Genomic DNA, 27,848 nt, shown 5'->3' with positions numbered 1-27,848 from the left:
CAGAGACTGAGGGCTTCAGCACACTGCAAGTGCCAGCCCTTGGGAGCAATTCTTCACCTAAAAACTGAAGAGCGGGACCTTATAGTTTCAGGCTGGAAAGATCCACACGGACACGAAACTGTGCACGGAGGCAGGCTCCGGATTACTATGTGACACCGGTGGGATCGGGTACTTGGATGGGCTTCCCACAGTGGCAGCGGCACACTGAGAATTTGGTTTACTTGCAGCGTGTGTGTCTCCTTTATAATCCTCATCCAGCACCACGACTACCCACAGTGAGTACCCTGGTCCCCTGCACCCTGCTCTCCTAGATAACCACCAACAACCTGAGCCCGGGGCCTTCCCTACCTGTGGAGGAACTAACATCTGGCTGCTTAACTCCATCTGCCCCGGTACTCCTTACAGCAGCGGCGGTACTTCAATTACCGCAACCCACAGGTGGCGTCACGAACTTATCACCTGTAAATACCCCCTTTATACGGATCAAAGTGTCCACGAAGCCGGGTCCGGACCCCTCAAGCCACGATCCCGCATCTGAGTAGCTCGACTAACACCGGGGCGGTACACCTTGAATCTTACCTGGCGTCATGAACAGGATAAGGGCTGGACCCATTAACCCGGGTGATGTGCGCCTTGCAGAACTGTTACAAACTGTGCTTTGACTGTCCGTTTGAATTGCTGCCATTTTTGACGCCATTTTGGCACCTAAAAACAACAACTGCGCTATCATCCCCACAAAAGGGCGTGAAGATGAAGCCCCGCCCTGTGGGAGTAACAGGATTTGAAGGCGGAGATTGGCGCAGGGACACCAGGACTTTGCAGAAAAGTTCATGGAAGAGAGAGCAGCAGGATGTCGGTGCCAAGAGACTGGTTGCCTGTGCGTTCCGTTCCCGGAACGGCTACATGGATTGAAGAGGAGACAGAGTGGCTCTGCAGGAGGATGCGGATGCAGTTCCTGTTCCTGCTGGACGACTGGAGGATCGAGATGAGGAGTGTGGCCCCGGCGGTGCGGGCCCGTGACGTGGAAGCCCTGAGTGTGGAGCGGGTAAGCAGAAGCCCAGTTCCGGTTGATCCGGCCTACCCGGCCACGGAACTCGGTCTGTCCCTGGCCACCGCGACAGCCATGTCACCTCCTCCACCCTCGGCTGAAGCTATAGCCGAGCCGCTGCCCCGACACTGGCAAAGGAGCCTCCAGCCCCTGCGGAAGATGAGCAGGTCGCAATGCCTCCGGCCTGACCACCGGCCAGACCAGACCAGGCCGCCTCACCGGGCCTGTACCTCGTTGCAGAGTACCCGGCCACTTCTACCCCGGCTGCGGAACAGCCAGTATGTCTTGTTGCTGCTGCAGGGGAGGAATCTGCCGACATGCTGGTTCCACTACAGCGCGGCCCCCTTGGTAGCTGCCGAGGCCTCGGGAATCCGAATGCAGCCAGTTCCTCTTGAGGAGGCGGAAACTGAGGTCCACGCCCCATACTGGGAAAGACACCATCAGCAGCTGCTTGTGGAAATGTCCGTCAGGAAGCAGCGTCGGGCAGAGGTTGCCACCCGCACGCATAGAGAAAAGGAGCATTTAAAGAAAGCTGCCTTCCGGGTCAGAGGGCCGCGATACCGGGGCCTTGTTGAATGTTTTGACCTCATCAAGGGGTGGGGGTTTATTGCTGAGCTGGGCCTTGCTGCTGGGGTGTTTGTCTCCAGGAGGGATGTCGCAGAACACCTCCCAAAGGGGCACCCAGACCGAAACCAGGAGATATGGTTTTATACTGCCAACATTGTGGAGATCGGGGCTGGTATGCCCTGGAGGTTAGCAGGCATGCCATGCAAGATGGAAAAATAGTGCCAGCCTCCACAACAGCCCCAACTCGCCCACGAGAGTGATGGTAGCGGAACCCAGCTGCCTTAGTAGTTACTCTTGTTTTATATTGTGTTTGTTATTTTTCTTGAAAATCTGCATAATTGAAAATATTTGAACAAATGCTAATAACCCGAATAAGTAAACTGATTTGGAAATGTTTTACAATTTTTGCACCTGGTGCATGGACCCTGTTTTACCCCCCCTAGTATTAAAAATGGACCATGGCTGCAGAACTGGCAGCAGCCAGCACGAACGTGTGCTTATTGTAAATAGTTGCACATAGTGTACCTACCAGAGTAGTTCTCTGAGCCACCAGGACTTCAGTTCTGTCACCATGGACCCTGCAAGGAACTCGGGGTGGTGTGACACCATGATTAGCAGTGGCACCAGGGGTTCAGGTGTTTTGGGTGGCGGGCTGAAGGGAAAGGGACAACGGAAATGGACTGTCACATGAAGGGGCTGCAGCGGAGTAGGCTGAGTCCCCGATTACCGCTACAACCGGTAGCGTTCCCAGGTGTTCTAATGTTGGACTACACATGGTTGTAACGTTTAAGTGTATTGCCTCTCCTGTGTGGGAAGAGTATTTAATATTTAATATGTTATTTCTTTTATTCCAGTTCAATAAAAACTCTGTGTGTCCTGTAGCTTGGGGACAAGCTACGTTTAACCAAGGGGGAATTTAGCACCCTTGAATACATCAGGGTGCTATATGGAAATGCATCCTGTTCCCTCAAGATGCAGGACCTACCCACATGGTTCCAAGTTCGCAGAAACCGGTGTCACCTCCATCAGCACCACAAATCCCAATCAACACCTCTCATCATGGCCTGTCAGACACACCAGTGGGTTGGTCCAGCTTGAAAAGGGCCACCCACCTAGGGATCAGGCAGACTGGTGGGAGGAAAGTGAAAAATTCTAGTGAGAGCCCTCAAAGAGAGAGGAGCTTCCCTGTCCCAACTTCTAAATGCTATTCATAATCTTCACTCTCCTATTTCTGTCTTTACATCCTACATACAACCAATAGCAAGTAAGGGCACCCAAACGGTTACTGTCCAATGATCAGATCATTCATCTTTATATGTAACCAATAAACTAGCATAACGATGGCCGGACCAGATACCACAAGTGTGCTTCACCTTTTGTGTCCCCCTCTTTCCCCATAGATTGTAAGCTTTCGAGTAGGGCCCTTATTCCTACTGTAGTTGCTGAATTATGTGCTATTTTGTTTTTGTTTGTACAAGCCCCCATCTGATTGTAAAGTACTGAGGAATATGTTGACGCTATATAAATAAACTTTATTATTATTATTTGTGTAAACACCAGTTGATTTCTTGCTATGAGTTGGTTTATTTTCTTTTCACCTTATATAAACATGTTTAAGTTCTCCTACTCTGGGTATCGTGTGTTGTTGCACACCCTCCTTTCCTCTTGTTGGCAGTGAGTCCTTTAGCTGGTACGAGAAACCCCTAGATGGCCTTTTATGGAGTCAGGTCTGAGGTGGTCTTGTTTATTGTTCAGCTAGGGTCTTGCTAGTGTGTACAGGGACCAGTTGGGTAGGGGTATCATCTCCCTGTAGTAGATATTTTCCCTTTTCGTTAACCATGTGTGAGAATGTTTATGGTCATAACAGGTGAACACTGTGTCTTTGCTTTTATTAAGTCTTCTCTTTATGGTAGATTTAGATGCTGAAACATCAACTTACTGGAGAGTGTTCTTCACTTGGATGGATGTTGTGAAGGGGTTTTTCTTCACCATGGAAAGGATTCTGTGATCATCTCCCTCTATTGTCCTCCATGAACGTCCAGGCCTTTTTGAGTTCCCAAGTTCTCGAGTGTGCTCTTTCTTTTGCAGAATGTACCAAACATTTGGCCACTCCTAACATTTGTGCTACCTCTCTGATAGATTTCTTCTTTTTTTCCAGCCTAATGATGGTCTATTTCTCTTCCATTGAGAGTTCCTTTGACCACTTGTTGTGGATTCACACAAACAGCTTCAAACCGCAAATGCCACACCTGTAATCAGCTCCAGACCTTTTAGCTGCTTAATTCATGATGGATTAACAAGGGAATAGGCCATGCAACACATGGCTTTTGAGATAATTGTCTGATTACTTTTGGTCACTTAAAAAGCTGAAATTCATAAAACCTTTCTCCAATTAGGATGCAAATATCCTCAAATTAAAGCTGAAAGTCTGCACTTTAAGCCCATATTGATATATGACTGTATCTTGAAAATGTTACAGTTAAGATACCAAAACTTGTGTCACTGTCCAAGTATTTCTGCATCTAATTGAATACATTTATGAAGGTTTAGGACATAAAAAGATGGTACACAGTGAATGCAGCCCAAGCTCCTCCATTGATAGCCAGATCCTTATATAGGGGAAGAAGGATTGACACCAAGGAGTCCTTGAGACAACTAAGTAGCTTGTGCCAAGATTGCCCAAAGTTGCCCTTTATAGTTTTAAGATTCCTAACAGTATGTAGACTATAGTTTTGGCACGTAACGGAAACTGTCACCAGGTTTTTCCTACTTAATCTGAAAGCAGCAGAACATGGAGGCAAGGACACCGATTCCAGAGATGTGTCACTTACTAGGCTGCTTGCTGTACTTTTGATAAAATCATTATTTTATCAATAGACGTTATTACTAGTGGACTAGTAAGCCTGCTGACATGTAGTCCTCTATATTCATGAGCTTTATATAACCTTGTCCACATTACTAATTAGCAGAATTCTGCCAAGCATACAGAGAAAGCTGTCAATGAGTGGAGTGGGTGGGGTTATACAGAGCTCAGCATTCAGAGAACTGCAGATAAAACTTTATCAAAATTGCAGCAAGCAGCAAAGCAAGTGATACTTTTGTGCCTCCCCCACGTCAACAGTTGGGCTGCTCGGATCCGGATCCGCACTAGCTTGAGGGGTTTCCGGACCCGGGGGTCGTGCAGACACTCAAATAAAAAGGGGACGTATATGTATGGGGATTGTTATAGATACTTCGTGATGCCACCCACGGTGTGGTAATATGGAGTACCACCGCTGCTGTTGGGAGGCACCCGGGGGCGATGGAATGGCAGCTGGTTGATAACCCCTCGTGGGTAGGGGTGGATGCACCAGGGCTCAGTGTCCAGGATACGGGAAGTGATGTAGGCCAGAGGTGGCGTGCTGGGCCGGACCGGGGAATGTTGGTGTACTCACTTCTGAAGAATTGCACACTTTTCTGTTGGTAAACCAAGGTGTCAGGGGCCGACTGCCGCGTCCGGGTGTACTCGGGTCCCACACCCAGCTGGTGTACCAATGTCCCTTCCTCCGGCACTCTGTAATTTTTCCTCACTTTTGGCCGACTCCATCTGGAACGGGGGAAGTCCACTCCCGGTATATTCTGGTTGGGAGATGTGCCCGCGAAAACTGACCCTTGGGATTTCAGTGAGTGTTTTCGGATACCCTATCCCCCACGGTGGGCTGCCGTTTCACTCTGTCTGGGGTAACACTTCTGGAGCTAGGCCTGAAACCTGCTCCCAGCCTGGTGAATTAGAGAAGGGGCTTGCAACTGTCTTCTAGCTAGGGTCCAGGTACCCCGCCTGTGCACGGTTTCGGGACTGGATCTCCGCGGTCGGTACCGGCGGGCTCCAACCCTGTCCCGGTCCACTCTGGATCTCCTGCGACCGTACTCCCATCGCCTTTGGACATGGTCCACTGCTTGCCACCTAGCCAGAAGACCAGGGCCACTACCCTGGCTACCCTCACTAGGCTTAGCCTTGACCTCCAACTTCCACTTGAACTTCACTCAGACTACTGTGTTCCCGCCCCCGGATGCTCAAGACCCCTAGGTGGGCGCTCCCAATCAGCCTGGTCCCGCCCACTGGTGTGTCCTTCTTACCCTGGGGGGTGGCTAGGATTTTGTGGCTGATGGAACCCAGTGTGGGATGGTGTTATGTGGGGTGTAGTATTCTTCTGTGACCACCTGGCGGCGCCAGGGTGTCACACTTTGATGGAATCAGGGTCTCTGTCCTATATCATATTGCTTTAAGATGGGGCAGCAGACATATTCCCTTTAAGATTGAGTGTTTGTAAAGACATGTGCAGATTAATGATGCCAACAGCAGCGGAGACTGCAGAGAGCAGCCAAGTAAGACAGTAGTGCAGGGGCAAGTTGTAATTTGCCCATTTTCACAAAGCCTCCAATATATATTTGACTTCTTAGTACTTACAGGACCACATGGACTGGAGTGATGGACCAATGCTGAGCACATGCAATAAGAAGGATTAGCTCTGAAAATATGTGAATCCTTTACAAAAGCGGAGCAGGGATTTATTGGTAGAAGAATGCCAACTTAACTTATGATAGCACTTCGCAAAGTTTTCTCCCTATCTCTAGGAACAATGCCGACGATTTGAGGCAAAGTGAGCAACAACTATTGATCACATGCTATTTATTAATATTTATTAAAGAGAATCTGTCACCAGGTTTTTGTCACCATATCATAGAGCAGAAAAATATAGGATAAAAATAAAACCCCGATTCCAGTGATGTATCACTTACTGGGCTGCTGGTTATAGTTTTGATAAAAATCACTGTTTTATCAGCAGGAGATTATCATTAGCTGACTAGTAAACCTGCTGCCAGGTAGTCCTCAATATTCATAATCTGTTTATAACTCTACCCCCACCACCACAGATTGACAGCTTTCTGCCTATGCACAGTGTACACAAAAAGCTGCCAATCAGTGGTGCGGGCGGGGTTATACAGAGCTCATCATTCGTAAAACTGGTAGATCTGCAGCAGTTTAAACTGGGATTTTATGAAAACTACAGCAATCATCCCAATAAGTGACACATTTCTGGAATCAGGGTCTCTGCCTCTACATTATGTTGCTCTCAGATAGTGTGGAAAAAACATGGTGACAAATTCCTTTAAGAAGTGGTTCCCTATTAAAACATTGTTGTAGCAAAGAAAAAAAAAATCTCCTTATGTTGGTCTTGGGTCCATTCGCCATTGCTAAGAAATGTTTAATAATAACAGAGAAGACATTAAAAATCAAATATATAAGTTTGGCACTGGTGTACCAACTACATTTGGCTCAGTAAAGATTCCAACAGTTGACGCCACATCACATTGGTATGGAGATGAAGTGGTATAAATGGGAAAGACTGAGATCAGAGCCCCAAGTCTATAATGGACATACAACAACCACTTAAATCACATATGTTATATAAGTTTAAATACCCAATATGTCTGTATGTGTCATTTATATCACTCGGTAAGAGTAGCAACGATTAAACATAAACCCATTAAGGCTAAGACCGCACTTTCCGTTCTCCTACTTGCAGTTCTAAACGCACGTTTTGGGCTTAATTGATTTGACCAAAGTTGCCTTTTCCAGAAATTTAGCGCTAAAAACGCATGCGTATTTACCGCGTTTTAGATGCGTTTTTAGCACATGCTTTTTCACCTGCGTTTTGACAGTTGCGTTTTGAACATCAAGACAATGCTAAATAAAGATTAAGTAGTCAAACATCATGAAAAAAGAGAAAAAAAAGGAAAACATAATTTTGGAATAAATAAAGAAAATATTTATATTTCATGAAATTATAGCGGTTTTATAATATTTAATGTTAAAATAGCAATAAAATCAACATTTTTTTTAATTTAATTGTCGGATTATGTGTGTGTGTAAAGGGACATATTATTCCATTATTTTAATGTTAGAAAAGCATGCGTTTTTGAAGTCAAAAACGCTTGTTTTCAGCACCTAAAAAGCAGGTAAAACGCAGGTAATTTGAAGTCTCTTGGTTTTTGCCATTTCTCATTGGCTTCAATGTTAGCAAAACGCACCTAAAATGGCAAAAACAATTGATATGCTGCTTCTTTGAACACATGGTTTTTGCCACAGAATATACAAATTAAACGCAGCGTTTTAAAACGCAAAGTGCGGTCTAGAAATCTACATTTTCCATAGACTATTATGGAAAAGCAAAACGCATGCCTTTTGGAATGAAAAAGGTGCATCTCAAAACGGACCTAAAAAGCACCTGAAACACAGGTGGCTACGCAAATTGCGGTCTTAGGCTACTTTCACACATCAGTTTTCTGCATTCAAGCACAATCCTTTTTTTTCCTCATCTAAAGGATCCGGCAAAAAAATGTAAAACCGTATCCACCGGATCCGGTTTTTAACGGATCCGTTATGCCGGATGCGTAAAAAAAACGGATCCGTTGGATCCGTTTTGCATCCGTTTTTGCACCCGTTTTGTCCGTTTTTTTTGATGGATCAGTTTTTTTAATTAATTTGGTGCATGCGCAGTTTACAAAAACGGATCCGGCAGCCACATCCTTTTTTTACCGCATTGCGCCGGATCCGGCGTCCATAGGCTTTCATTGTAAAACACGCCGTATCGCGCCGGATCCGGAGCGATGCGTTTTTTTTGCCGGACAAAAAAACGTTGCAAGACACGTTGCCTCCGGCCGCCGCTTTAACTAATTTTGCCGCATCCGGAAAAAAACGGATGCAACGCAAAGCCATCAGGTACAATCCGGTAACAATGCAAATCTATGGGGATAAAACGGATGCGGTACCGGATCCGTTTAACCCGTTTTTTTCCGGATTGTACCTGATGGAAAAAAACTGATGTGTGAAAGTAGCCTTAGCCTAATAAAGGCCACGAGAATCCTTTCATACTCAAAAAATGTTAAACATTAGTTTTGTAGAGTACAATAGTGCCATCTGCTGACGCTGTGCAATCTTCTCAAGCATGGTATATTAAGCTATTAAAGTAAGATATTTCAGTCTAAAATGTATGATTATTTATAAATATTAAATAAACTTTAATTCATCCTTTACTGCATCACGTGTCATTACAATGTCAGGTGAGAAGTGTGATACATTATGGTGCGGAGCTCTTTAGATGTTCAGCTTGTTACATCTGTATTCCTCAGTTTGTTTGTGGTATGCTTCTTGCATAAAAAACAATAGATATAAATTAACGCCGGATAGGACAGGCCCACCGGATTACCGGAGGATTCTCCGATGGGCCCTGTACTATTAAGTGTTGCAGGTGCAGACAGCAGCTAGATGTTTATCAGTTTCTGACTCTTTCGAGAGTGGTAGACGCTGATTACCACCACCTTCTGCTGCAACGTGCAGCTCAATCTGCTTTCCGAAATGCTGTTGTTTCAATCAGCTGTCACCTTATCACTGCTGTTTTCCTGGGCTGAACAAACCAGGAGAGCAGGTCTGATGAGAAGACTAAAGGGTGCTTTACATGCTGCGACATTGCTAGCGATTGCGCGATAGCACCCGCCCCCGTCGTATGTGCGACATTTGGCGATCGCTGCCGTAGCGAACATTATCACTACGGCAGCATCACACGCACATACCTTGTCAGCGACGTCGCTGTGACTGCTGAACTATCCCTCCTTCAAGGGGGAGGTGCATTCGGCGTCACCGCGATGCCACTAAGCGGTCGTCCAATAGAAGCGGAGGGGCGGAGATGAGCGGGACATAACATTCCGCCACCTCCTTCCTTCCGCATTGTCGGTGGACGCAGGTAAGGAGATGTTTGTCATTCCTGCGGTGTCACACATAGCGATGTGTGCTGCCGCAGGAACGACGAGCAACCTCGCTACTGACCAGACAATGATATTTGGTGTTTGCACGACCACTCCAATACCAATAATTTTTACCTCTTTTACGATCGTTTTAGGTCACTCAGAGGTGTTACGATGTCGCTAACGACGTCGGATGTGCGTCATAAACACTGTGACCCCGACGATATATCGTTAGCGATGTCGCAGCGTGTAAAGCACCCTTAACACTGATTAGCTACACTGCAGTCAATCAGTGTTAGTTTTCATTGTACCCTTTGTCCATTGGCTCAATAGCACAGCTCAGACGAAGAGCTGTGCTGTGATTGGTTGGAGCGCCTGCTTCCTCCTCTACTCACTAGTGTGCTAGCTGTGAAGACCAGAGGCTAGTAGATGGCTGCCTAATGCACTTACTGGGCCAAACTAAACTAAAGTGAGTTTGTTTCTCTGAGTGTTAGTATTGCTCCTCGGTGACTCCGAGCCCCCAGACTCAGAAATATCAGTGGGGGTGACAGTATGGGAGTGGGTCTTTGGTAAGGGGTGATGGTACACATTGTTAATACCGCTACATAGCTCCCAATCTTCCTGGTTTCAGCGGGAGTGTTCAGGCAGTCCAAGTTTTTGTCCCGACTTCTCACCTCTCCTCGCTGGTCCTGTAGCTCCTCCTTCTTAAAATGAAGGATCGGTATCTCTCTGCATGAACATAAATTGAATAAACAGTTCTCTATTTGGGTCCCCCTAGGACTTGAAATCTTGATCTTCTAATTTGTAAGCAGCAGCTCTAGCTATGAGCCAAAGCTCAGACTGAAGAAGAGAGGAAAATTTGGTATATTTGAGCTGTATTGCAGGCAGGGACCCCAGAAAAAAATTATTCAGGTACACAGAGCTACAGTACATCTGTACATAGAAGTGTATTTCTAGGTACCTGTATGCTAGAGGTGAATAGAAAATGTCATACAGCAAGCGTGGCGAGTACATTCAGAACAACTGAAGCCTGACGCACAACAAAAAACACACCTCAAAACACCAGAGACAAGGGCGACACCGGGGAAAACAATTACAATGGTGTGCCCTGGAACTAGTGAAAGGGTAGATGAACACCTCCTATCCTCACCTGTAGCTGTCCCTACTCCCTTATACAGTCTCCACATTGGTCACCGAACACCATCCTGAATCCCTGGGAAACTCTATAAATGCATTGACTAGTGAGAGACAGGTGAGGTTCACTAGACCCAGCGCTGCACTAATAAGACAAGAGGGTAGGGGAGACAAACAGGGTATAAACAACCAAATGGAGAGGATACGACTTCAGGAGAACCCACAGCAGCTCCTTCCACCAAGGCGACTTGCATACAAATGGCTTTATATAGTCAGCAAAGCTTGCTGGGAGACCTAGCTATTTAAACACAAGGGGGGGGGTGTCTACAGAGCAGCTACCCTTAACTGTAGGAGAGCTGCTGGCAGAAAAACTGGCATTAGCTACTTCAGGAACAAAGGAAATGAAACAACATTTAAATGCAGAGTCCCAAATAGAGATACCCCAAGACTGGGTTTTTTTCAGGTAACAGATAAGTGAAGAGACTAGTGAGTTTGGAGTAATAGTTTGAGGACAGGCTTCGGGGTATAGATAAAGCATGAGTGGGGATGAGGGGATTTTGGTTCTAAGTTCAGGCTTGAAAGTGTAGATATGTGAAGCCCCACAGGTGTTGTGTCGGTGCATTACCTTCAGGGACTTCACTCGGCTGGATCTTGTCACTGGTAGGAGATCTTCTATTTGATTGTCGTGACGCCACTCTCAGTATTGCGGTCAGTGGGGACCGCCACTGCAGGTTGAGGGACGCCTGGGGCTGATGGTGAGTGCAGTTAGTTGGAATAGCCTCCTGAGAGTGAGGCAAGCCCCAGGGCCCTGTGTAAGTGCGTAGTACCACAAGGCGCAGAATAACTCCACACAAGCAGGATGTCTTTCAGGGGTTTTACTCACAGTTGATGGCAGGGTGAGTAACCCGGGCGTAGCTGGGATGAACCAGGCGGGAACCAGGTATCCTTCAGGCTGACTTTTGATGGTGACTACCAACTCGCCTTCCTTAGCCCTTGGTGGTTTGGGGTAACCCCGACTTTTAGTCCCTATGGGGGTCACCCAGGGAAGATGCTGAAGCCTCTCTCCCCTTCGTTTGCCGTTTGCTTGTTGCCTGGGCCAGATCACTCCAGCTTCTTGCCTCCTGTGAACTGTGGGCCCTAACTGTGGCTACGTGGCTGCGGCTTTTAGGTGTTGTGGTGTGGGCTTTGAGGGCCCCACACCGGCAGGTTTAGCAGGGAAAGGTGGATCTATCCCCGCTCCGGGATCTGCCGCCCGTTTGGGCCTGGTTCTCCCTAGCAGTCTCCTTACTTCCCACTCTGTGCTCTCTCTCTAGCTGGAGATGGGTTTCGGGTAGCCCTCCTAGGTGACCGTTCTCCCCCGTCGGTAGCCACTGCGCGGACGCTGTCAGACTACAGCAGCCCAGGGGAAGGGGTCAGCTCTCCTCGGAGCTCCCTGGACTCTGCTCTGAACCGGCTCACATCTGGGACCTTCACTGCTGCTCTTGTCAGAGCCTCACTTTCCTGCTCCTCACTCCTCCACACTCTGCTGCAGACTGTTTACTCCTCCTTCTCTTTTCCCTTTTGTGCCTGCCTACGCCACCTAGCAACCAGGCTCTCTTACCACACCCCTTGAGAGGAGATGGAGGCTTTTGGCCCCCTCCACTATTCCAGTGGAGGTGAAGGCTTTTCCCCCTCCTGGGATCCCCAGGGGTCCTCTCAAAGGTACATGTGTGAGACCTGATCACTATGCGCCTGTGTAGTCACACCTCGGTCAGCCTTCTGGATTACCTGTATTGTACTGTCCCCAGCATGGGTGCAGTACTCAGTGGTGCCTGACCAGGTCAGGGGCGCCACATTCCCCCTTAGTTATCACCAGCACGTCCTCGGGCTGCAAGACAACATTTTAAAATGCATAAAACATTAAAACATGTAAAACATTTTTAAAACCACCAGGTACCATACATCACCACCCTCCACCCACAAGTTCGTTAACCCACCCAAACCCTTTCACGTTGGCCGCGCCTTCAGCCACTTCTGGCAGGATGTAGAGGCGGCTTTCAGGGTCTGGTGGTTTCAGGGTATACCTGGCCTGGTGGAGCCGCGCCTTCAGCCTCTTCTGGCAGGATGTAGAGGCGGCCTCCACAGTTGGTGCTGACCAGGTACCCTCTTTGTGGTGGAGAGCCAGGCCCCATAAACAGGCATGCTCTCTGGTTGCAGGTAAGCCAAGGCCCTATATACGGACGTGCCCCCTGGTTGCAGACGAGCCAAGCCCCTAAACAGGCTGACTCTGGTGGTGGTGGTGCCCTCTGGTGTAACTATTTACACTGCGAGAGTTTGTGGCTATAGCCAGTTCATAGCCTTAAGGTTCATTTCTCACATGAGTTTATGTGGGCACATTCTTAAACTTGTAAAACGTTGCAAAACAAACTTTTTCAAACTGGTAACTTCTTTGCTTCTCTGTACTTTATGTGGATTCCTCCATACCAGGGCTTGGGCCTGTAGGGCTGCGGCACCTGTTGGTTTCTTGATCTCTTTCATCATCCGTGGGTTCTTTGTATTTTCTTTCTTCTTCTTCAGTGTCTGTTTCTCTTTCTTTTGGACATGGCGTGACATCTAGTGCATACCATCCTCTTTCTCCTTGGTGCATGGTGAATTCCACTGAATCTCCTGTCCGTAGGTTTCTTCCAGGATGTCCTCTGGGCAAATGAGCTCTAACGTCTCTTCTATTGACAAAAATGCCTTCTTTCATACCAGGTGCTACGATGAAGCCGTATCCTGATTTTAGGCTGAAGTCTTCCACAATTCCTCTACAAAGGGGTCCTCTGACCTGTGCTTTGGCTCTTCTCAGGAACCGTTTTTCTTCTAGGTCTCGGGCCGTGACTTCTCTCTGCTCTGGGGATGGCGGTGCAGGGAAAGACTGGGTTCTGCTACGGCGCCGTGTCTTGCGGGCTGGATTCTGCGAGGTACAGCTTACCAGCTCCCAGGTGAGGCTCTTAGGCAAATCTTCTTCAGCAGACGGTGTCAGGTCTTCTTCATCCCAGCGGGAGTATGGCAACATCTCTGGCTCTGGGCATGGATCCACTGCTGGTGGCTCCTGAGTCAGCTTCTCAGCTTCCTGGCCTCCCCTCCCCCTTAGTTCTTCTAAGCACTCCTTTGGTGGCAGTGCTGGGGATGGACTTTCTTCAGCAGACCCAGACGGGGAACTCTTTGGCGTGGTTGCTGCAGGAGTTGTCGGAATCCTCTTGGGGGTGTGCGGAGGGAGCATGTACTGATCCACCATCTCCTGTGGGAACTTGGCCTCCATGTCAGCCTTCAGCTGCCAGTATGCAGGGTCCTCCCCCAGCGTGGGCTTCCTAGCAGGGACCTCCTTGGACTGGGGAGCAGTGTCTGCTCTGGCCTTGCAGGCCGGGGAAAATGGTGATGCAATCTTGTCTCGGCGGGCCGCGCCTGACATGGCGGCGGCCTGGTCTTGGCGGGCCGCGCCTGGCATGGCGGCGGCCTGGATGGGCGTTTCTGGCGCAGCTTGGATCGGCGTCGCAGCTGCGATGGGGTCTTTGCAGGCTGGGCTGGGCGTCGCTGCCTCGATCGGAGCTTGGCGGGCCGCACCTGACGGGGCTGCGGCCTGGTTCAGCACCTCACTTGCGGCGCGGACGAGCGTTGCTGCTGCGGTGGGGTCTCGGCGGGCCGGGCCTAGCATGGCGGCGGCCTGGGTTAGCGTCACACCTGCGGCGTGGATGAGGGTCGCGGTGGCAGCCGGTTCTCTGCGGGCCGGACTGGACGTCGCTGCAGGGACCGGGTCTTGGTGGGCCGAGCAGGGCATCGCTGCGGCAGCCTGAGCTTGGCGGGCTGCACCTGGCGTGGCTGCGGCCTGCTTCAGCGTCGCCGCGCCGGACGCCTCTTCAGGGACCGCGGACGTGGCAGCAGGGGTCGGGGCACTCGCGCTGGCAGGGGTATCACTGGACTCACCCATCGGTGGCAGCATCGGGGTCTGAGTCGTCACCGCCCGATCTGGCACTCGGCGCGCGGCTCTCCCCTCATAGGCCTGAACCGCCGCGGTCATCCACAGAAACTCCGTCCGTCCCTCTCTAATCAGCCTTCCGACCCTGGCTTCCAGTTGGTCGCAGAACTCAGCAAGCTCCCGACACCACCAGGCAGCGGAGCCTGGCTCTGGGTCTCTGCACTCAGACGCCATTTTCTCTAATAGCAAGCTGCTGGCTTCTTTTCCGTTCCGCCGTCTCTGGACGCTTCCGCTCTCTCTACAAGCGAGGTCAGAACTCTGCAGGGGATCTCTGGGTAGCCACACCTCTTCGTGGGCGGTAACTTCTCCCAGCGCGGGCTGCTGTTGTTTTTCGGCGCGCTTTTCATGGTGGCAATATGGCGGCGCTTCCAATTTTTCAAGCGGACCGCCCAGGCACATGGTCACCTGTCTGAACAGGTCTAGTCCTTATCCTGTTCGTGACGCCAGATGTGAAGCCCCACAGGTGTTGTGTCGGTGCATTACCTTCAGGGACTCCACTCGGCTGGATCTTGTCACTGGTAGGAGATCTTCTATTTGATTGTCGTGACGCCACTCTCAGTATTGCGGTCAGTGGGGACCGCCACTGCAGGTTGAGGGACGCCTGGGGCTGATGGTGAGTGCAGTTAGTTGGAATAGCCTCCTGAGAGTGAGGCAAGCCCCAGGGCCCTGTGTAAGTGCGTAGTACCACAAGGCGCAGAATAACTCCACACAAGCAGGATGTCTTTCAGGGGTTTTACTCACAGTTGATGGCAGGGTGAGTAACCCGGGCGTAGCTGGGATGAACCAGGCGGGAACCAGGTATCCTTCAGGCTGACTTTTGATGGTGACTACCAACTCGCCTTCCTTAGCCCTTGGTGGTTTGGGGTAACCCCGACTTTTAGTCCCTATGGGGGGTCACCCAGGGAAGTTGCTGAAGCCTCTCTCCCCTTCGTTTGCCGTTTGCTTGTTGCCTGGGCCAGATCACTCCAGCTTCTTGCCTCCTGTGAACTGTGGGCCCTAACTGTGGCTACGTGGCTGCGGCTTTTAGGTGTTGTGGTGTGGGCTTTGAGGGCCCCACACCGGCAGGTTTAGCAGGGAAAGGTGGATCTATCCCCGCTCCGGGATCTGCCGCCCGTTTGGGCCTGGTTCTCCCTAGCAGTCTCCTTACTTCCCACTCTGTGCTCTCTCTCTAGCTGGAGATGGGTTTCGGGTAGCCCTCCTAGGTGACCGTTCTCCCCCGTCGGTAGCCACTGCGCGGACGCTGTCAGACTACAGCAGCCCAGGGGAAGGGGTCAGCTCTCCTCGGAGCTCCCTGGACTCTGCTCTGAACCGGCTCACATCTGGGACCTTCACTGCTGCTCTTGTCAGAGCCTCACTTTCCTGCTCCTCACTCCTCCACACTCTGCTGCAGACTGTTTACTCCTCCTTCTCTTTTCCCTTTTGTGCCTGCCTACGCCACCTAGCAACCAGGCTCTCTTACCACACCCCTTGAGAGGAGATGGAGGCTTTTGGCCCCCTCCACTATTCCAGTGGAGGTGAAGGCTTTTCCCCCTCCTGGGATCCCCAGGGGTCCTCTCAAAGGTACATGTGTGAGACCTGATCACTATGCGCCTGTGTAGTCACACCTCGGTCAGCCTTCTGGATTACCTGTATTGTACTGTCCCCAGCATGGGTGCAGTACTCAGTGGTGCCTGACCAGGTCAGGGGCGCCACAGATACAAGTTGAGGACAAGTTTGGTAAATTAGACTTGTATATGACTTCCTTCTTCACTTCTGTCTGATGCACATCATTTAGGCAGCATGGTGGCTCAGCAGTTAGCGCTGCACAGTGGCTCAGTGGTTAGCACGGCACAGTGGCTCAGTGGTTACCACTGCACGGTGGCTCAGCAGTTAGCGCTGCACAGTGGCTCAGTGGTTAGCACGGCACAATGGCTCAGTGGTTAGCACTGTAGCCTTGCAGTACTAGTTCTTGGATTCAAGTCCAACCAAAGAGAACATCTGCAAGGAATCTGTATGTTTCCCCTATGTTTTTGTGGATTTCCTCTGGGTTCTTCCAACACTCCAAAACCTAAAGACAGGGAATTCAATACCGAATGGTATATGAATATAATGACACTATATACAGTATGTAAGGTAAATAAATAATACATCTATATAGCACAGAGAGAAAGTCCTGAACTCTCACTGCCTTATCTACTTATAGGGACTTATATAACACCTGGATACATTTATTTGTGAACCATTTCATTGTAGATTTTGCTTTATGTTTGGGATCATTGTCTTGTTGAACGACAAATCTCCGTCCCAGTCTCAGGTCTTTTGCAGATTCCAACAGGTTTTCTTCATGAATGGTCCTGTATTTGTCTCCATCCATCTTCCCATCAATTTTAACCATCTTCCCTGTCCCTGCTGAAGAAAAGCAGACCCAAACCATGATGCTGCCACCACCATGTTTGACAGTGGGGATGGTGTGTTCAGGGTGATGAGCTGTGTTGCTTTTACGCCAAAGATATCGTTTGGCATTGTGCCCAAATAGTTTGATTTTGGTTTCATTTGACCAGAGCACCTTCTTCCACATGTTTGGTGTCTCCCAGGTGGCTTGTGGCAAACTTTAAACAACAATTTTTATGGATATCTTTGAGAAATGGCTTTCTCCTTGCCATTCTTCCATAAAGGCCAGATTTGTGCACTGTACGACTGATTGTTGTCCTATGGACAGACTCTCCCACCTCAGCTGTAGATCTCTGCAGTTCATCCAGAGTGATCATGGGCCTCTTGGCTGCATCTCTGATCAGTCTTCTCCTTGTTTGAGATGAAAGTTTGGATGGACGGCCGGGTCTTGGTAGATTTGCAGTGGTATGATACTCCTTCCATTTCAATATGATCACTTGTACAGTGCTCCTTCAGATGTTTAAAGTTTTGGAAATCTTTTTGTAACCAAATCTGAACTTTCAACTTCTCCACAACAGTATCACTGACCTGCCTGTTGTGTTCCTTGGTCTTCATGATGCTCTCTGTGCTTTAAACAGAACACTGAGACTATCACAGAGCAGGTGCATTTATACGGAGACTTGATTACACACAGGGGCTTATATTTATCATCATCAGTCATTTAGGACAACATTGGATCATTCAGAGATCCTCAATGAACTTCTGGATTGACTTTGCTGCACTGAAAGTAAAGGGGACGAATAATATTGCACGCCCCAATTTTCAGTTATTTATTTTTTAAAAAAGTTTAAAATAAGCAATAAATATTGTTCACCTTCACAATTGTGTCCCACTTGTTGATTCTTCACCATAACATTAAAATTTTTATCTTTATGTTTGAAGCCTGAAATGTGGGAAAAGGTTGAAAAATTCAAGGGGGGCGAATACATTCACAAGGCACTGTAAACTGGTCCTGAAGAGGAAGAGGATGGGGGGAGTTGTTGAATGGATTAGAATTCCATCTAATTATTCCCATGCAGCAAATTTATTAATAATGAATTAATTCTTATCTTTCCCTATTACCAGCCAAAACAGCAAAGAGGAGAAAAAAACCCTCAAGGTAGGTGCAATGCTTTGGATGACGCCTTTTATTCCTGCCATAATAGCGCAAATAAAGGTAACAGGAGAAGATTCTCCCATCAGGACCCCGTCTAATACTGAAGCAAAATTACTCAAAGTTTTAAAAAGCCATTTACAGTAATGGAGTTTACCCTTAGGATTCATTGGAGAGTTTCCGATTGTAATATCTGCAGATTGTGGGGGACCCATGTACAGGACTCACCAAAATCATCTGGTGTCTCCAGGACTGTACAGAAATGATCCCCCCACTAATCCCCCTCCCCAATCTAGACCCCTCTCAGCAGACGCCATTGTCTCCCCAGACCTGTCCATCCCCAAGTATGTTCACCCCAATTTTATCTCCTGCAGATTCCACAGATCCATATTCTGCTGCTTCCGCAATGATACCAAGGGTTACATCTCGTGGCTCTCCTGAGGCAAGGACTGAGGCAGTCTCCCATTCCTTGCCTGCCACGAGCACTCCTGCTCAGCAGCGCCAAAGGTCTGCCAGACTGCGCAGTGTGCAGGAGATGCCTTCTCAGAGAGGCAGCAGAAGGGTGACACCTAGTGGTTCTCCTGTTACAAGGAGTGAAGCGGTCTCCCATTCCTGGCCTGCCGCAGACTCTTCTGCTCAGCGGCCCCGAAGGTCTGCGAGGCTGCGCAATGTGCAGAGGTTTACTGCTCAGGGAAGCAGTGAGATTCCCGTTATCTCTGCACATTGTGAGACCGAGGATCCCGCCTCTATTTCCCAGAGGCAGGAGGGTGAGCATGTGCAATGCGTGGTGGGTCCTGATTCGCTCACTGACGTCACACGGCTTGATGACAAGGCTGGTGACGTGGTGAATCCTGACTGGCCAGGCTGGGACGTCGTGGACCCTGATTGGGTCAAGTCCGTCATCTCCGCCTCGCGCCCGCCCTCGGGTGGAGCTGCACCTCCTTAAAAGCTCCCCCTGCCATCATGGCGGCGCGCGACCGTCCTTCTATGTTTGGATGTCTGGCAGCGTGCTGCCACGCCACTGCTCAGGCATTACTGTCTCTTATGGGCTTGGCCCTTGCTGCTCTGGCAGTACCTCGTTTGCAGGCCGTGTTCCTGCCTTGCTGCTCCGGCAGTACCCCCGTCAACAGGCCGTGTTCCTGTCCCAGGTGAGCTCCTCAAGTCTCCATTGGACTCACCTGGTTATTGAAAGCACACGTGCGTGGGCACCTCTGTGCTACCCTCGTGCCATATTCTCGTGACTTCCACTGGCACACGTGCGTGGGCACCTCTGTGCTTCCCCGTGCAACAGGTACACCGAGCCGTGAGATCTGTGCTATACAACCCTCACGGGTTAGGGCAGATCGGTGTACATAGATCGTCTGTGACATTCCAGACGATCGCTAGCAGCAACCCGCTCACTCTTCACCCACCATAGCGGCGGTCCCTTACACCGCACAGTGGACCTTGACCGGCGGAAGCAGTCCATTTCCCATCTTGGCACGCTTCCCCGGGTCCCCCTCGTAACAACCAAGGACTAAAGGCCCCGTCACACACAGATAAATCTTTGGCAGATCTGTGGTTGCAGTGAAATCATGGACATATTGTTCCATTTGTACACAGCCACAAACCTGCCACTGATTGTCCACAATTTCACTGCAACCACAGATCTACCACAGATCTACCACAGATCTACCACAGATCTACCACAGATCTACCACAGATCTACCACAGATCTACCACAGATCTACCACAGATCTGCCACAGATCTGCCACAGATCTACCACAGATCTGCCACAGATCTGCCACAGATCTGCCACAGATCTGCCACAGATCTGCCACAGATCTGCCACAGATCTGCCACAGATCTACCACAGATCTGCCACAGATCTACCACAGATCTGCCACAGATCTACCACAGATCTATCTCTGTGTGTGACAGGGCCTTAAGGACCAGGTCAGTGCGATTACAGCCAAGCCAAATAAGTATAGCTTGAAGGATCAGCGACAGAAAGTTAGTCAAACCAAATAAGTGTAGTTATATTTTTATTTCTTTATTTTTAATAAAAAAAAGAGGGGTGATTCAAGTTTTTATATTTTTTATTATTATTTACATTTTTAACTTTTTTTTATGTCCTTAGGAGATTTTAACCTTGGTCAATATAAAGGACTGGCACGTGACTTATTTCTTCCAAAGACAATACTTAGGACCAGGGGGCACTCACTGCGAGTGGAAGAAAAGCGATTCCGACAGCTAAATAGGAAAGGGTTCTTTACAGTTAGAGCAGTCAGACTGTGGAAGGCCGACCACAAGAGGTAGTAATGGCAGACACTATAACAGCTTTTATATCAGGGCTGGATGATTTCCTCACTACACACAACATTGCTGGTTATAAATTACTTAGTGACCAAATGTAGAACTGGTGGAGGAAGGTTGAACTAGATGGACCTAGGTCTTTTTTCAACCTTAGTAACTATGTAACTATGTAACCTATAATCATCGGATGGCTTTTTCTATATTCTGCAAGCTGTATTGCAGTATATAGCTGAAATTGTCAATGAAGCTTGTGGCTGGGCTTCACAGGAGTACCAATATGGCAGCCACAGTTGCCTTTAGCCGCCATGGTGATCATTACCCACAACCAAAGTGTGGGGCTGTCTATAGGGGGCCTGGAATAATGTATACTAAATGCTAGTGTACCGCTCCCATGTCAGCGGCCAAGCTGCTCGGATCTAGACCCGCGGTGGCTCGAGGGGTCTCCGGATCCGGGGGGTACGCGCAGACACTCGAATTTAAAGAAGAAGGGGGGGTATGTACAAGGGAGATAGAAAGTTCGTGACGCCACCCACGGTGTGTGGTAATGGTGTAGTGACCACCGCTGCTGTTGGTGGGGGAGCCCGGTGACGGTGGTGTGGCAGCCTGATGGTTAACCCCTCCGTGGGTAGGAGGTTTGTGTCCCGGGGCCCGTTGGATGATTGGCGTTTGGGTGCCGTGGGAGATAGGAACAGGGGTTTCAGTGTACTCACTCAGTCCAGGAATAACAACACCGACAGCATGTAAACCAGAATTCTGAGCACCACTGCAGCCTCTAGGCAGCACGCTTGGGTCCGTGCCCTTGGTGTCACTGTTAGCCTGTGGCCCTGTCCTTGGCACCTTCGTCACTGTTGGACCCTTGGGTATGAAACTCCTCGGGTCCCGCTCACCCGTATGGCTAACGGAGTGAGCTTGCTCTCAGGGTTCACGTGTAGGATTTCTTTGGACTGTATTGGGAAAGTCCTATCCCATCGGTGTGCTAGTACCCTGATTTTGGAGCAGGTTGGGGATGAATCTTGAAGTCTTCACCCCCGCCGGGTAAATTACCGGAACGCGTGAAGTTACTTTTCGGCCTAGGGTCCACGTACCCCGTCGTACCCTGGCTCCTGCCCGGTGATAACTCAAGGCCACCGGCTGCCCTCCTCGGCTGTCCGTGCCCCCTGACACTATCCCCTGCAACCGGGGTTCCAGCTCCTCCCAGGCCCAGACCAACGTCTGCCACCTAGTACTCAGAAGCCCTGCTCCTCCTGTGACCTCTCCACACGAAAGTCACTTCCTCCTCCTCTCCTCCTTTCAGCTCAACTCTCCTCTCAACTTTAGCTCAACTGTCACTTTGCTCCCCTTCCCCTCTCCAACCTCCCATGTGGGCGGCCCTATTCTCTTCAGGCCCCCCAATGGTGTGTCTGGTGGCTAAAGTGTAAAGTGTTCCTAGGATTTTGAATGGCTAAGCTGTTAGCAACACCAAAGGACCAGGACCCGTAACCAAGGAGGGTGGATACTGTGCAGGAGGGCAGATTGCACAATACCCTGTGACGACCTGATAGGCCAGGGTGTCACACTAGCAGATACCGGCTGTATAACACAGGCTATGCACACATGTTTATTGGGAAGGGATTAAAATAAAGTGTATGTTCTAGAACCAAATCACTCTCCTATTGTGAAGAGTGTCCTGCTGAGCTCAGCACTACAGGGAGCTGCTCCTGCACAACCTGGAGTCTGACTCCTCCCACATATTAGTATGACATCATCATTAAAGGTCCTTTAGCTCACTGCCAATCACAGTGCACAACTATATGACCAATCACAAAGCAGACTTCTAAGCAACTCATCAGCTGCTGACTACATCCAATTAGAGGCCACGTTACATTGTAGCAGGAAGTATAGCTGCAATAGGTTAGCATTCTGATCGCTGCTGCTTGAAGCAAGTGCTGCCTGTGTGACGCAGCCAACATCGGGAACTGCACATCCTCCACCTACTGATTGAAATAGAAGGTGGATATCCAGTATCTGGCTGTGGCCACTATACATCAGATGAAGCCGCGCTGTGCAGCTCCAAAACGTAATAGTTCTAGGTGGTGGCACTGGGAACAGCTGATCGGTGGGGATTTCAGGTGCCACACACCTATCAATTAGACATTGGTGACTATCTGATCAGTTAATGTACCGGACAGCCCCTTAAACGTTAATCCCCTTAGAGTTTCGGGGGGGGGGGGGGGGTGTTACATTTTTCTTTTCACTTCCATTTTCATTTTTTCTTCCTCCCCTTTTTCCAAGTCACATCATTTTTTTTCACTCCCCATAGCCGTGTCAGGTTTTTTTTTGCAGGACAAGTTGTAGTTGACATCATTCACGTTACCATATAATGTACTGAAAAAAAACATTCCAACTGGGATGAATTGGTGAAAAATAAAAAAAAATTCAAAGAAGAAATACAATTCCGTATTTCTTTTATTTAAATTAAGTTTTTTGCTTTTTTTCTGGTCTTCCTTGTATAGTAAAAATTACCTTCAAATATGATCGTCCAGGTCAGTACATCACGGCGATAACAAACTTGCATTTAGTTATAAATATATTTTTTTAGGGGGTGTGAAAAAATGTAGTACTTTTCTAAAAACACCGTTGTTCGAGACAAGTAACGGGGGAAAAAATGGGGACATTGACATTTAATGTTTTTTTTTATATTTGTAAACACAGATCTAATTGTTTTTTACTTTACTTTTTAGCTTCCTTATGTGACATGAACCTGTGATGATCCGATCCGGTTATTGCAGTTTATAGTGTAAAGATGGCAATGACGGGAGACTTCATCACGTCCCATCAGCATCCAGCGATCTGGTGCAACAGCAGCGCTGGCAGATGGCGGATATGTAATATAGCTTGTATCTACCATGTGACGAGGGCTCAGATCTTGAACCTGCGCCAATGACAGACGCCCTGGCGCAGATCATACAGTTAGCCCATGTGTGCAAAGTGCTTAAAAGGGCTGTTCCCTCCTGGTTTCTCTCCGGTCCATCACATACTTTTTCTTTTTTACTATGTTTATGTAGCGCCCCTGAAGCCATCAGGGTGTTACAAGGTTCTACATCCCCATAAGGATGCAGGGCCTACCCCCTTAGGGACCCAGAACCCTAGTGCCGGTACCAACAAAAACCCAGGTAATCCCAGTTTTTCCCCAACAATCCCCCATACAATGGTATGTAGCTAGGGACCAATGGATGGCCGCCTAGAGGTGGAGGCAATCCAGTCCAATAGTTGACCAGGTGGGAGGGGCAGACTATGGAGTGTAGTCAGAAAGTGTCAGACAGGCGAGGAGTGAAGGTGGAAGCAAAGCGACGTCCTGACTCAGGTTCATGGTGACCTGGTACCCAGGAGAAGTGGTTGCCAGTGGAGTACTCCCAGAACTACGAACCGACGGGGTACAGGACCCTAGACAGGAAAGAGCTCAAAGACGACCTGTTAACACCTGCACACAAGGGGACCATCAAGGACCTTGCTGACCCTAAAGAATACGAAGACTCGGTAGCAAAGGAAGAACTGGGAACAGGACCTGAAACTCAAACTCCGCAGGGTTCACGCTACCATCAGGCAGACAAAAGTGGACAAACTACAGAACGGGGATCCCCAGTTGTTCTTTACCACGGGGACCCACTTACCAGAAACAGGTGCAGGGGAAGAACGTACCAGAGAAATAAACTGGCACTGGGACGAAGGGGACCTGGAGGTGAAACCAGCCGGCTTCGGGCAACCAGTTAGCATCTACCAGCAATGAGTAAACCAGTTGCATTGAAAAACTGTGTGGACTACCTTATTTTGATGCCCACTGCACCATACACCCTTTGGGGCAAAATCCTACTTGCGAAGGGTCTACCATTCTAGCTGCCAATACCACCAGCCCCAGTAGAGACATTCTGCAGCAGCGGCTCCCTAAACTTAGCCGCAACACCGCAAGTGGTGTCACATGTGGACATTATCTTATTCTCCTCTATAAATATCCCCATTACAAAAAGCGCCCAGGGCATGGAACCGGGCAACGGCCACCACCGTGACATTCCCAAGAGAGACACGGCCCGGGACCGAGTATCCCATATCCCTGGGCGCGACATTTATGTCATTGTTAATAATTAAGAAATAAAAAACAAGCCTGTAATGTTTTCTTATTTTATTATTTTCATAAATTCTTTAGTCAAAAGAACAAGCTCCTGACCATGACATGAAAATTTTAATTCACATAATTGGGAATTTTGAGACCTATTTTAGAAGCACAAGAAGTGTTAAAGGGAACCAATCACCAGGATTTTCGTACATAACCTAAAGCCAGTGCTATACTGGCACTATAAGGCTGATTCTATACATACCTGTAGTGGTCAGCTCAGATATATAAGTTTTGAAATCCAAGAAAGTAAAGTTTATAAAATCATCAGCTTCTTGAGTGACAACAGCTGAGGATCAGATAATATCTGGGGTATTCATAGTTATCCCCTCCCCCTGTTAGAGTTAGCATAAGTATTATATAATCGATGTAACTTTTCACTTCCAGGACCTGTGTGAGGTCATACCCATGTGACCAGAAGGGGCGTGGCCTCAGCCAACAAAGCTGATACCACGAAACGACATTTTTCTGTTGGCTGAGGCCCCACCCCTTGTGGTCACATGGGTATGACCTCACACAGGTCCTGCAAGTGAAAAAGTGAATCAATTATATAATACTTATGCTAGTTCTAACAGGGGGAGGGGATAACTATGAATATCCCTCCAGATATTATCTGATCCTCAGCTGCTTTCATTCAAGCAGCTGCTGATTTTATAAACTTTACTTTCTTGGATTTCAAAATCTAAACGTCCGAGCTGACCACTAATGGTATGTATAGAATCAGCCGGATAGTGCCAGTATAGCACTGGCTTTAGGTTATATACGAAAATCCTGGTGATTGGTTCCCTTTAAGGCAGCAGCTATTTGCCCTCTCCCCAGTGTCGGTATTCCATGGGCGAGGTTCTGCTCACAGCTACATTCACACAAAAAAGTAGAAGTACCAATCAAAAACCTGACTAGTTTGAAGAGAATGGGAGAGGACATGATGCAGGTCAGAAAGAACCTCAAGAAGACAACTATATAGGAGTAAAATCTTAAACAGTTCCTTACCGACAAACGTGCAAATGCCAAGATAGTGCCGAGCATCATCTCCAGGTTCCCACAGGCAATAAATCTCGATTTAGAAGTCAGACAAGATGTGGAACATTTGGAAAGGGTTATAGGATTCAGATACGACTGTCCTCAGCATGGCACAGCGCTCCCCGAAGTCTTTCTTCCGAACAACTAATACTTGGAATTTAGCCACAAATATCTGCTATCTCCAGTCCCTCAGATGGCCATCCAAAGTCCTTTGCCAGCTGATGGTCAAGTCACTCAGAACTTTTGCAAAAAGCGTCGACCTCAGCAAACAGAATGTGGAGAATTTACTAGGACTTTGCACAATATAAGGTGGCAAAAATCTGCGGGAGTTTGTCGGGGAATTGATTTCTAGATATCTGTACAGTACAGACCAAAAGTTTGGACACATCTCATTCAAAGAGTTTTCTTTATTTTCATGACTCTGAAAATTGTAGATTCACATTGAAGGCATCAAAACTATGAATTAACACATGCGGAATTAAATACTTAACAAAAAAATGTGAAACAACTGAAAATATGTCTTATATTCTAGGTTCTTCAAAGTAGCCACCTTTTGCTTTGATTACTGCTTTGCACACTCTTGGCATTCTCTTGATGAGCTTCAAGAGGTAGTCACCGGAAATGGTCTTCCAACAGTCTTGAAGGAGTACCCAGAGATGCTTAGCACTTGTTGGCCCTTTTGCCTTCACTCTGTGGTCCAGCTCACCCCAAACCATCTCAATTGGGTTCAGGTCTGGTGACTGTGGAGAACAGGTCATCTTTCGTAGCACCCCATCACTCTCCTTCTTAGTCAAATAGCCTTTACACAGCCTGGAGGTGTGTTTGGGGTCACTGCACTGTTGAAAAATCAATGATGGTCCAACTAAGCGCAAACTGGATGAAATAGCACGCCGCTGCAAGATGCTGTGGTAGCCATGCTGGTTCAGTATGCCTTCAATTTTGAAAAAATCCCCAACAATGTCACCAGCAAAGCACCCCCACACCATCACACCGCCTCCTCCATGCTTCACGGTGGGAACCAGTCCATCCGTTCACCTTTTCTGTGTCGCACAAAGACACGGTAGTTGCATCCAAAGATCTCAAATTTTGACTCATCAGAAGGCACAGATTTCCACTGGTCTAATGCCCATTCCTTGTGTTCTTTAGCCCAAACAAGTCTCTTCTGCTTGTTGCCTGTCCTTAGCAGTGGTTTCCTAGCAGCTATTTTACCATGAAGGCCTGCTGCACAAAGTCTCCTCTTAACAGTTGTTCTAGAGATGTGTCTGCTGCTAGAACTCTGTGTGGCATTGACCTGGTCTCTAATCTGAGCTGCTATTAAGATGCGATTTCTGAGGCTGGTGACTCGGTTAAACTTATCATCAGAGGTGACTCCTGGTCTTCCTTTCCTGGGGCGGTCCTCATGTGAGCCAGTTTCTTTGTAGCGTTTGATGGTTTTTGCCACTGCACTTAGGGACACTTTCAAAGTTTTCCCAATTTTTCGGACTGACTGACCTTAATTTCTTAAAGTAATGATGGCCATTCGTTTTTCTTTACTTAGCTGCTATTTTCTTGCCATAATACAAATTCTAACAGTCTATTTAGTAGGACTATCAGCTGTGTATCCACTAGACTTCTGCACAACACAACTGATGGTCACTCCCAACCCCATTTATAAGGCTAGAAATCCCACTTATTAAATCTGACAGGGCACACCTGTGAAGTGAAAACCATTTCCAGTGACTACCTCTAGAAGCTCATCAAGAGAATGCCAAGAGTGTGTAAAGCAGTAATCAAAGCAAAAGGTGGCTACTTTGAAGAACCTAGAATATAAGACATATTTTCAGTTGTTTCACACTTTTTTGTTAAGTATTTAATTCCACATGTGTTAATTCATAGTTTTGATGCCTTCAATGTGAATCTACAATTTTCAGAGTCATGAAAATAAAGAAAACTCTTTGAATGAGAAGGTGTGTCCAAACTTTTCGTCTGTACTGTATATTTTATCCAAAAGTACAAATCGTATCCTAAACAACATCAAGAACATGAAGTCCCTGATTAAGCTGGACGACTGTGACCTACTGCTCTAGACAGGGTTGGCCTGGTCCACCAGACCGCCGGGTCATCCCCCAGTAGGCCCCAGGTCCTTAGTGGGCTGCTCCATTCTTCATATACGGCTGGTTAACCCCATGCTGGTAACCGCAGGCTGGACTAGGGCAGGGGGCCCTAGGAGGCTCTACCAGCAGCTGTGCCAAGTCCGCAGGACCGCCTGTCTCTATGTCAATTGGGGCTGCACTGCGTCTTCAATTATTTGTGTGCCACCCCGGCCATGTCAAAGTTAACAGACGTGGCTGT

The 27,848-nt window shown here is 48.3% G+C and overlaps 1 pseudogene; it reads left to right on the top strand.

The window, feature by feature from the left end:
- Positions 1 to 940: 940 nt before the first annotated feature.
- Positions 941 to 27,583, top strand: LOC142243972 (transcription termination factor 1, mitochondrial-like; annotated as a pseudogene).
- The last annotated feature ends 265 nt before the right edge of the window (positions 27,584 to 27,848 follow it).

This window comes from Anomaloglossus baeobatrachus, chromosome 6 (genome assembly GCF_048569485.1).
Source record: "Anomaloglossus baeobatrachus isolate aAnoBae1 chromosome 6, aAnoBae1.hap1, whole genome shotgun sequence".
NCBI lineage: Eukaryota > Metazoa > Chordata > Amphibia > Anura > Aromobatidae > Anomaloglossus > Anomaloglossus baeobatrachus.
This window is presented reverse-complemented; position numbering and strand designations above follow the sequence as displayed.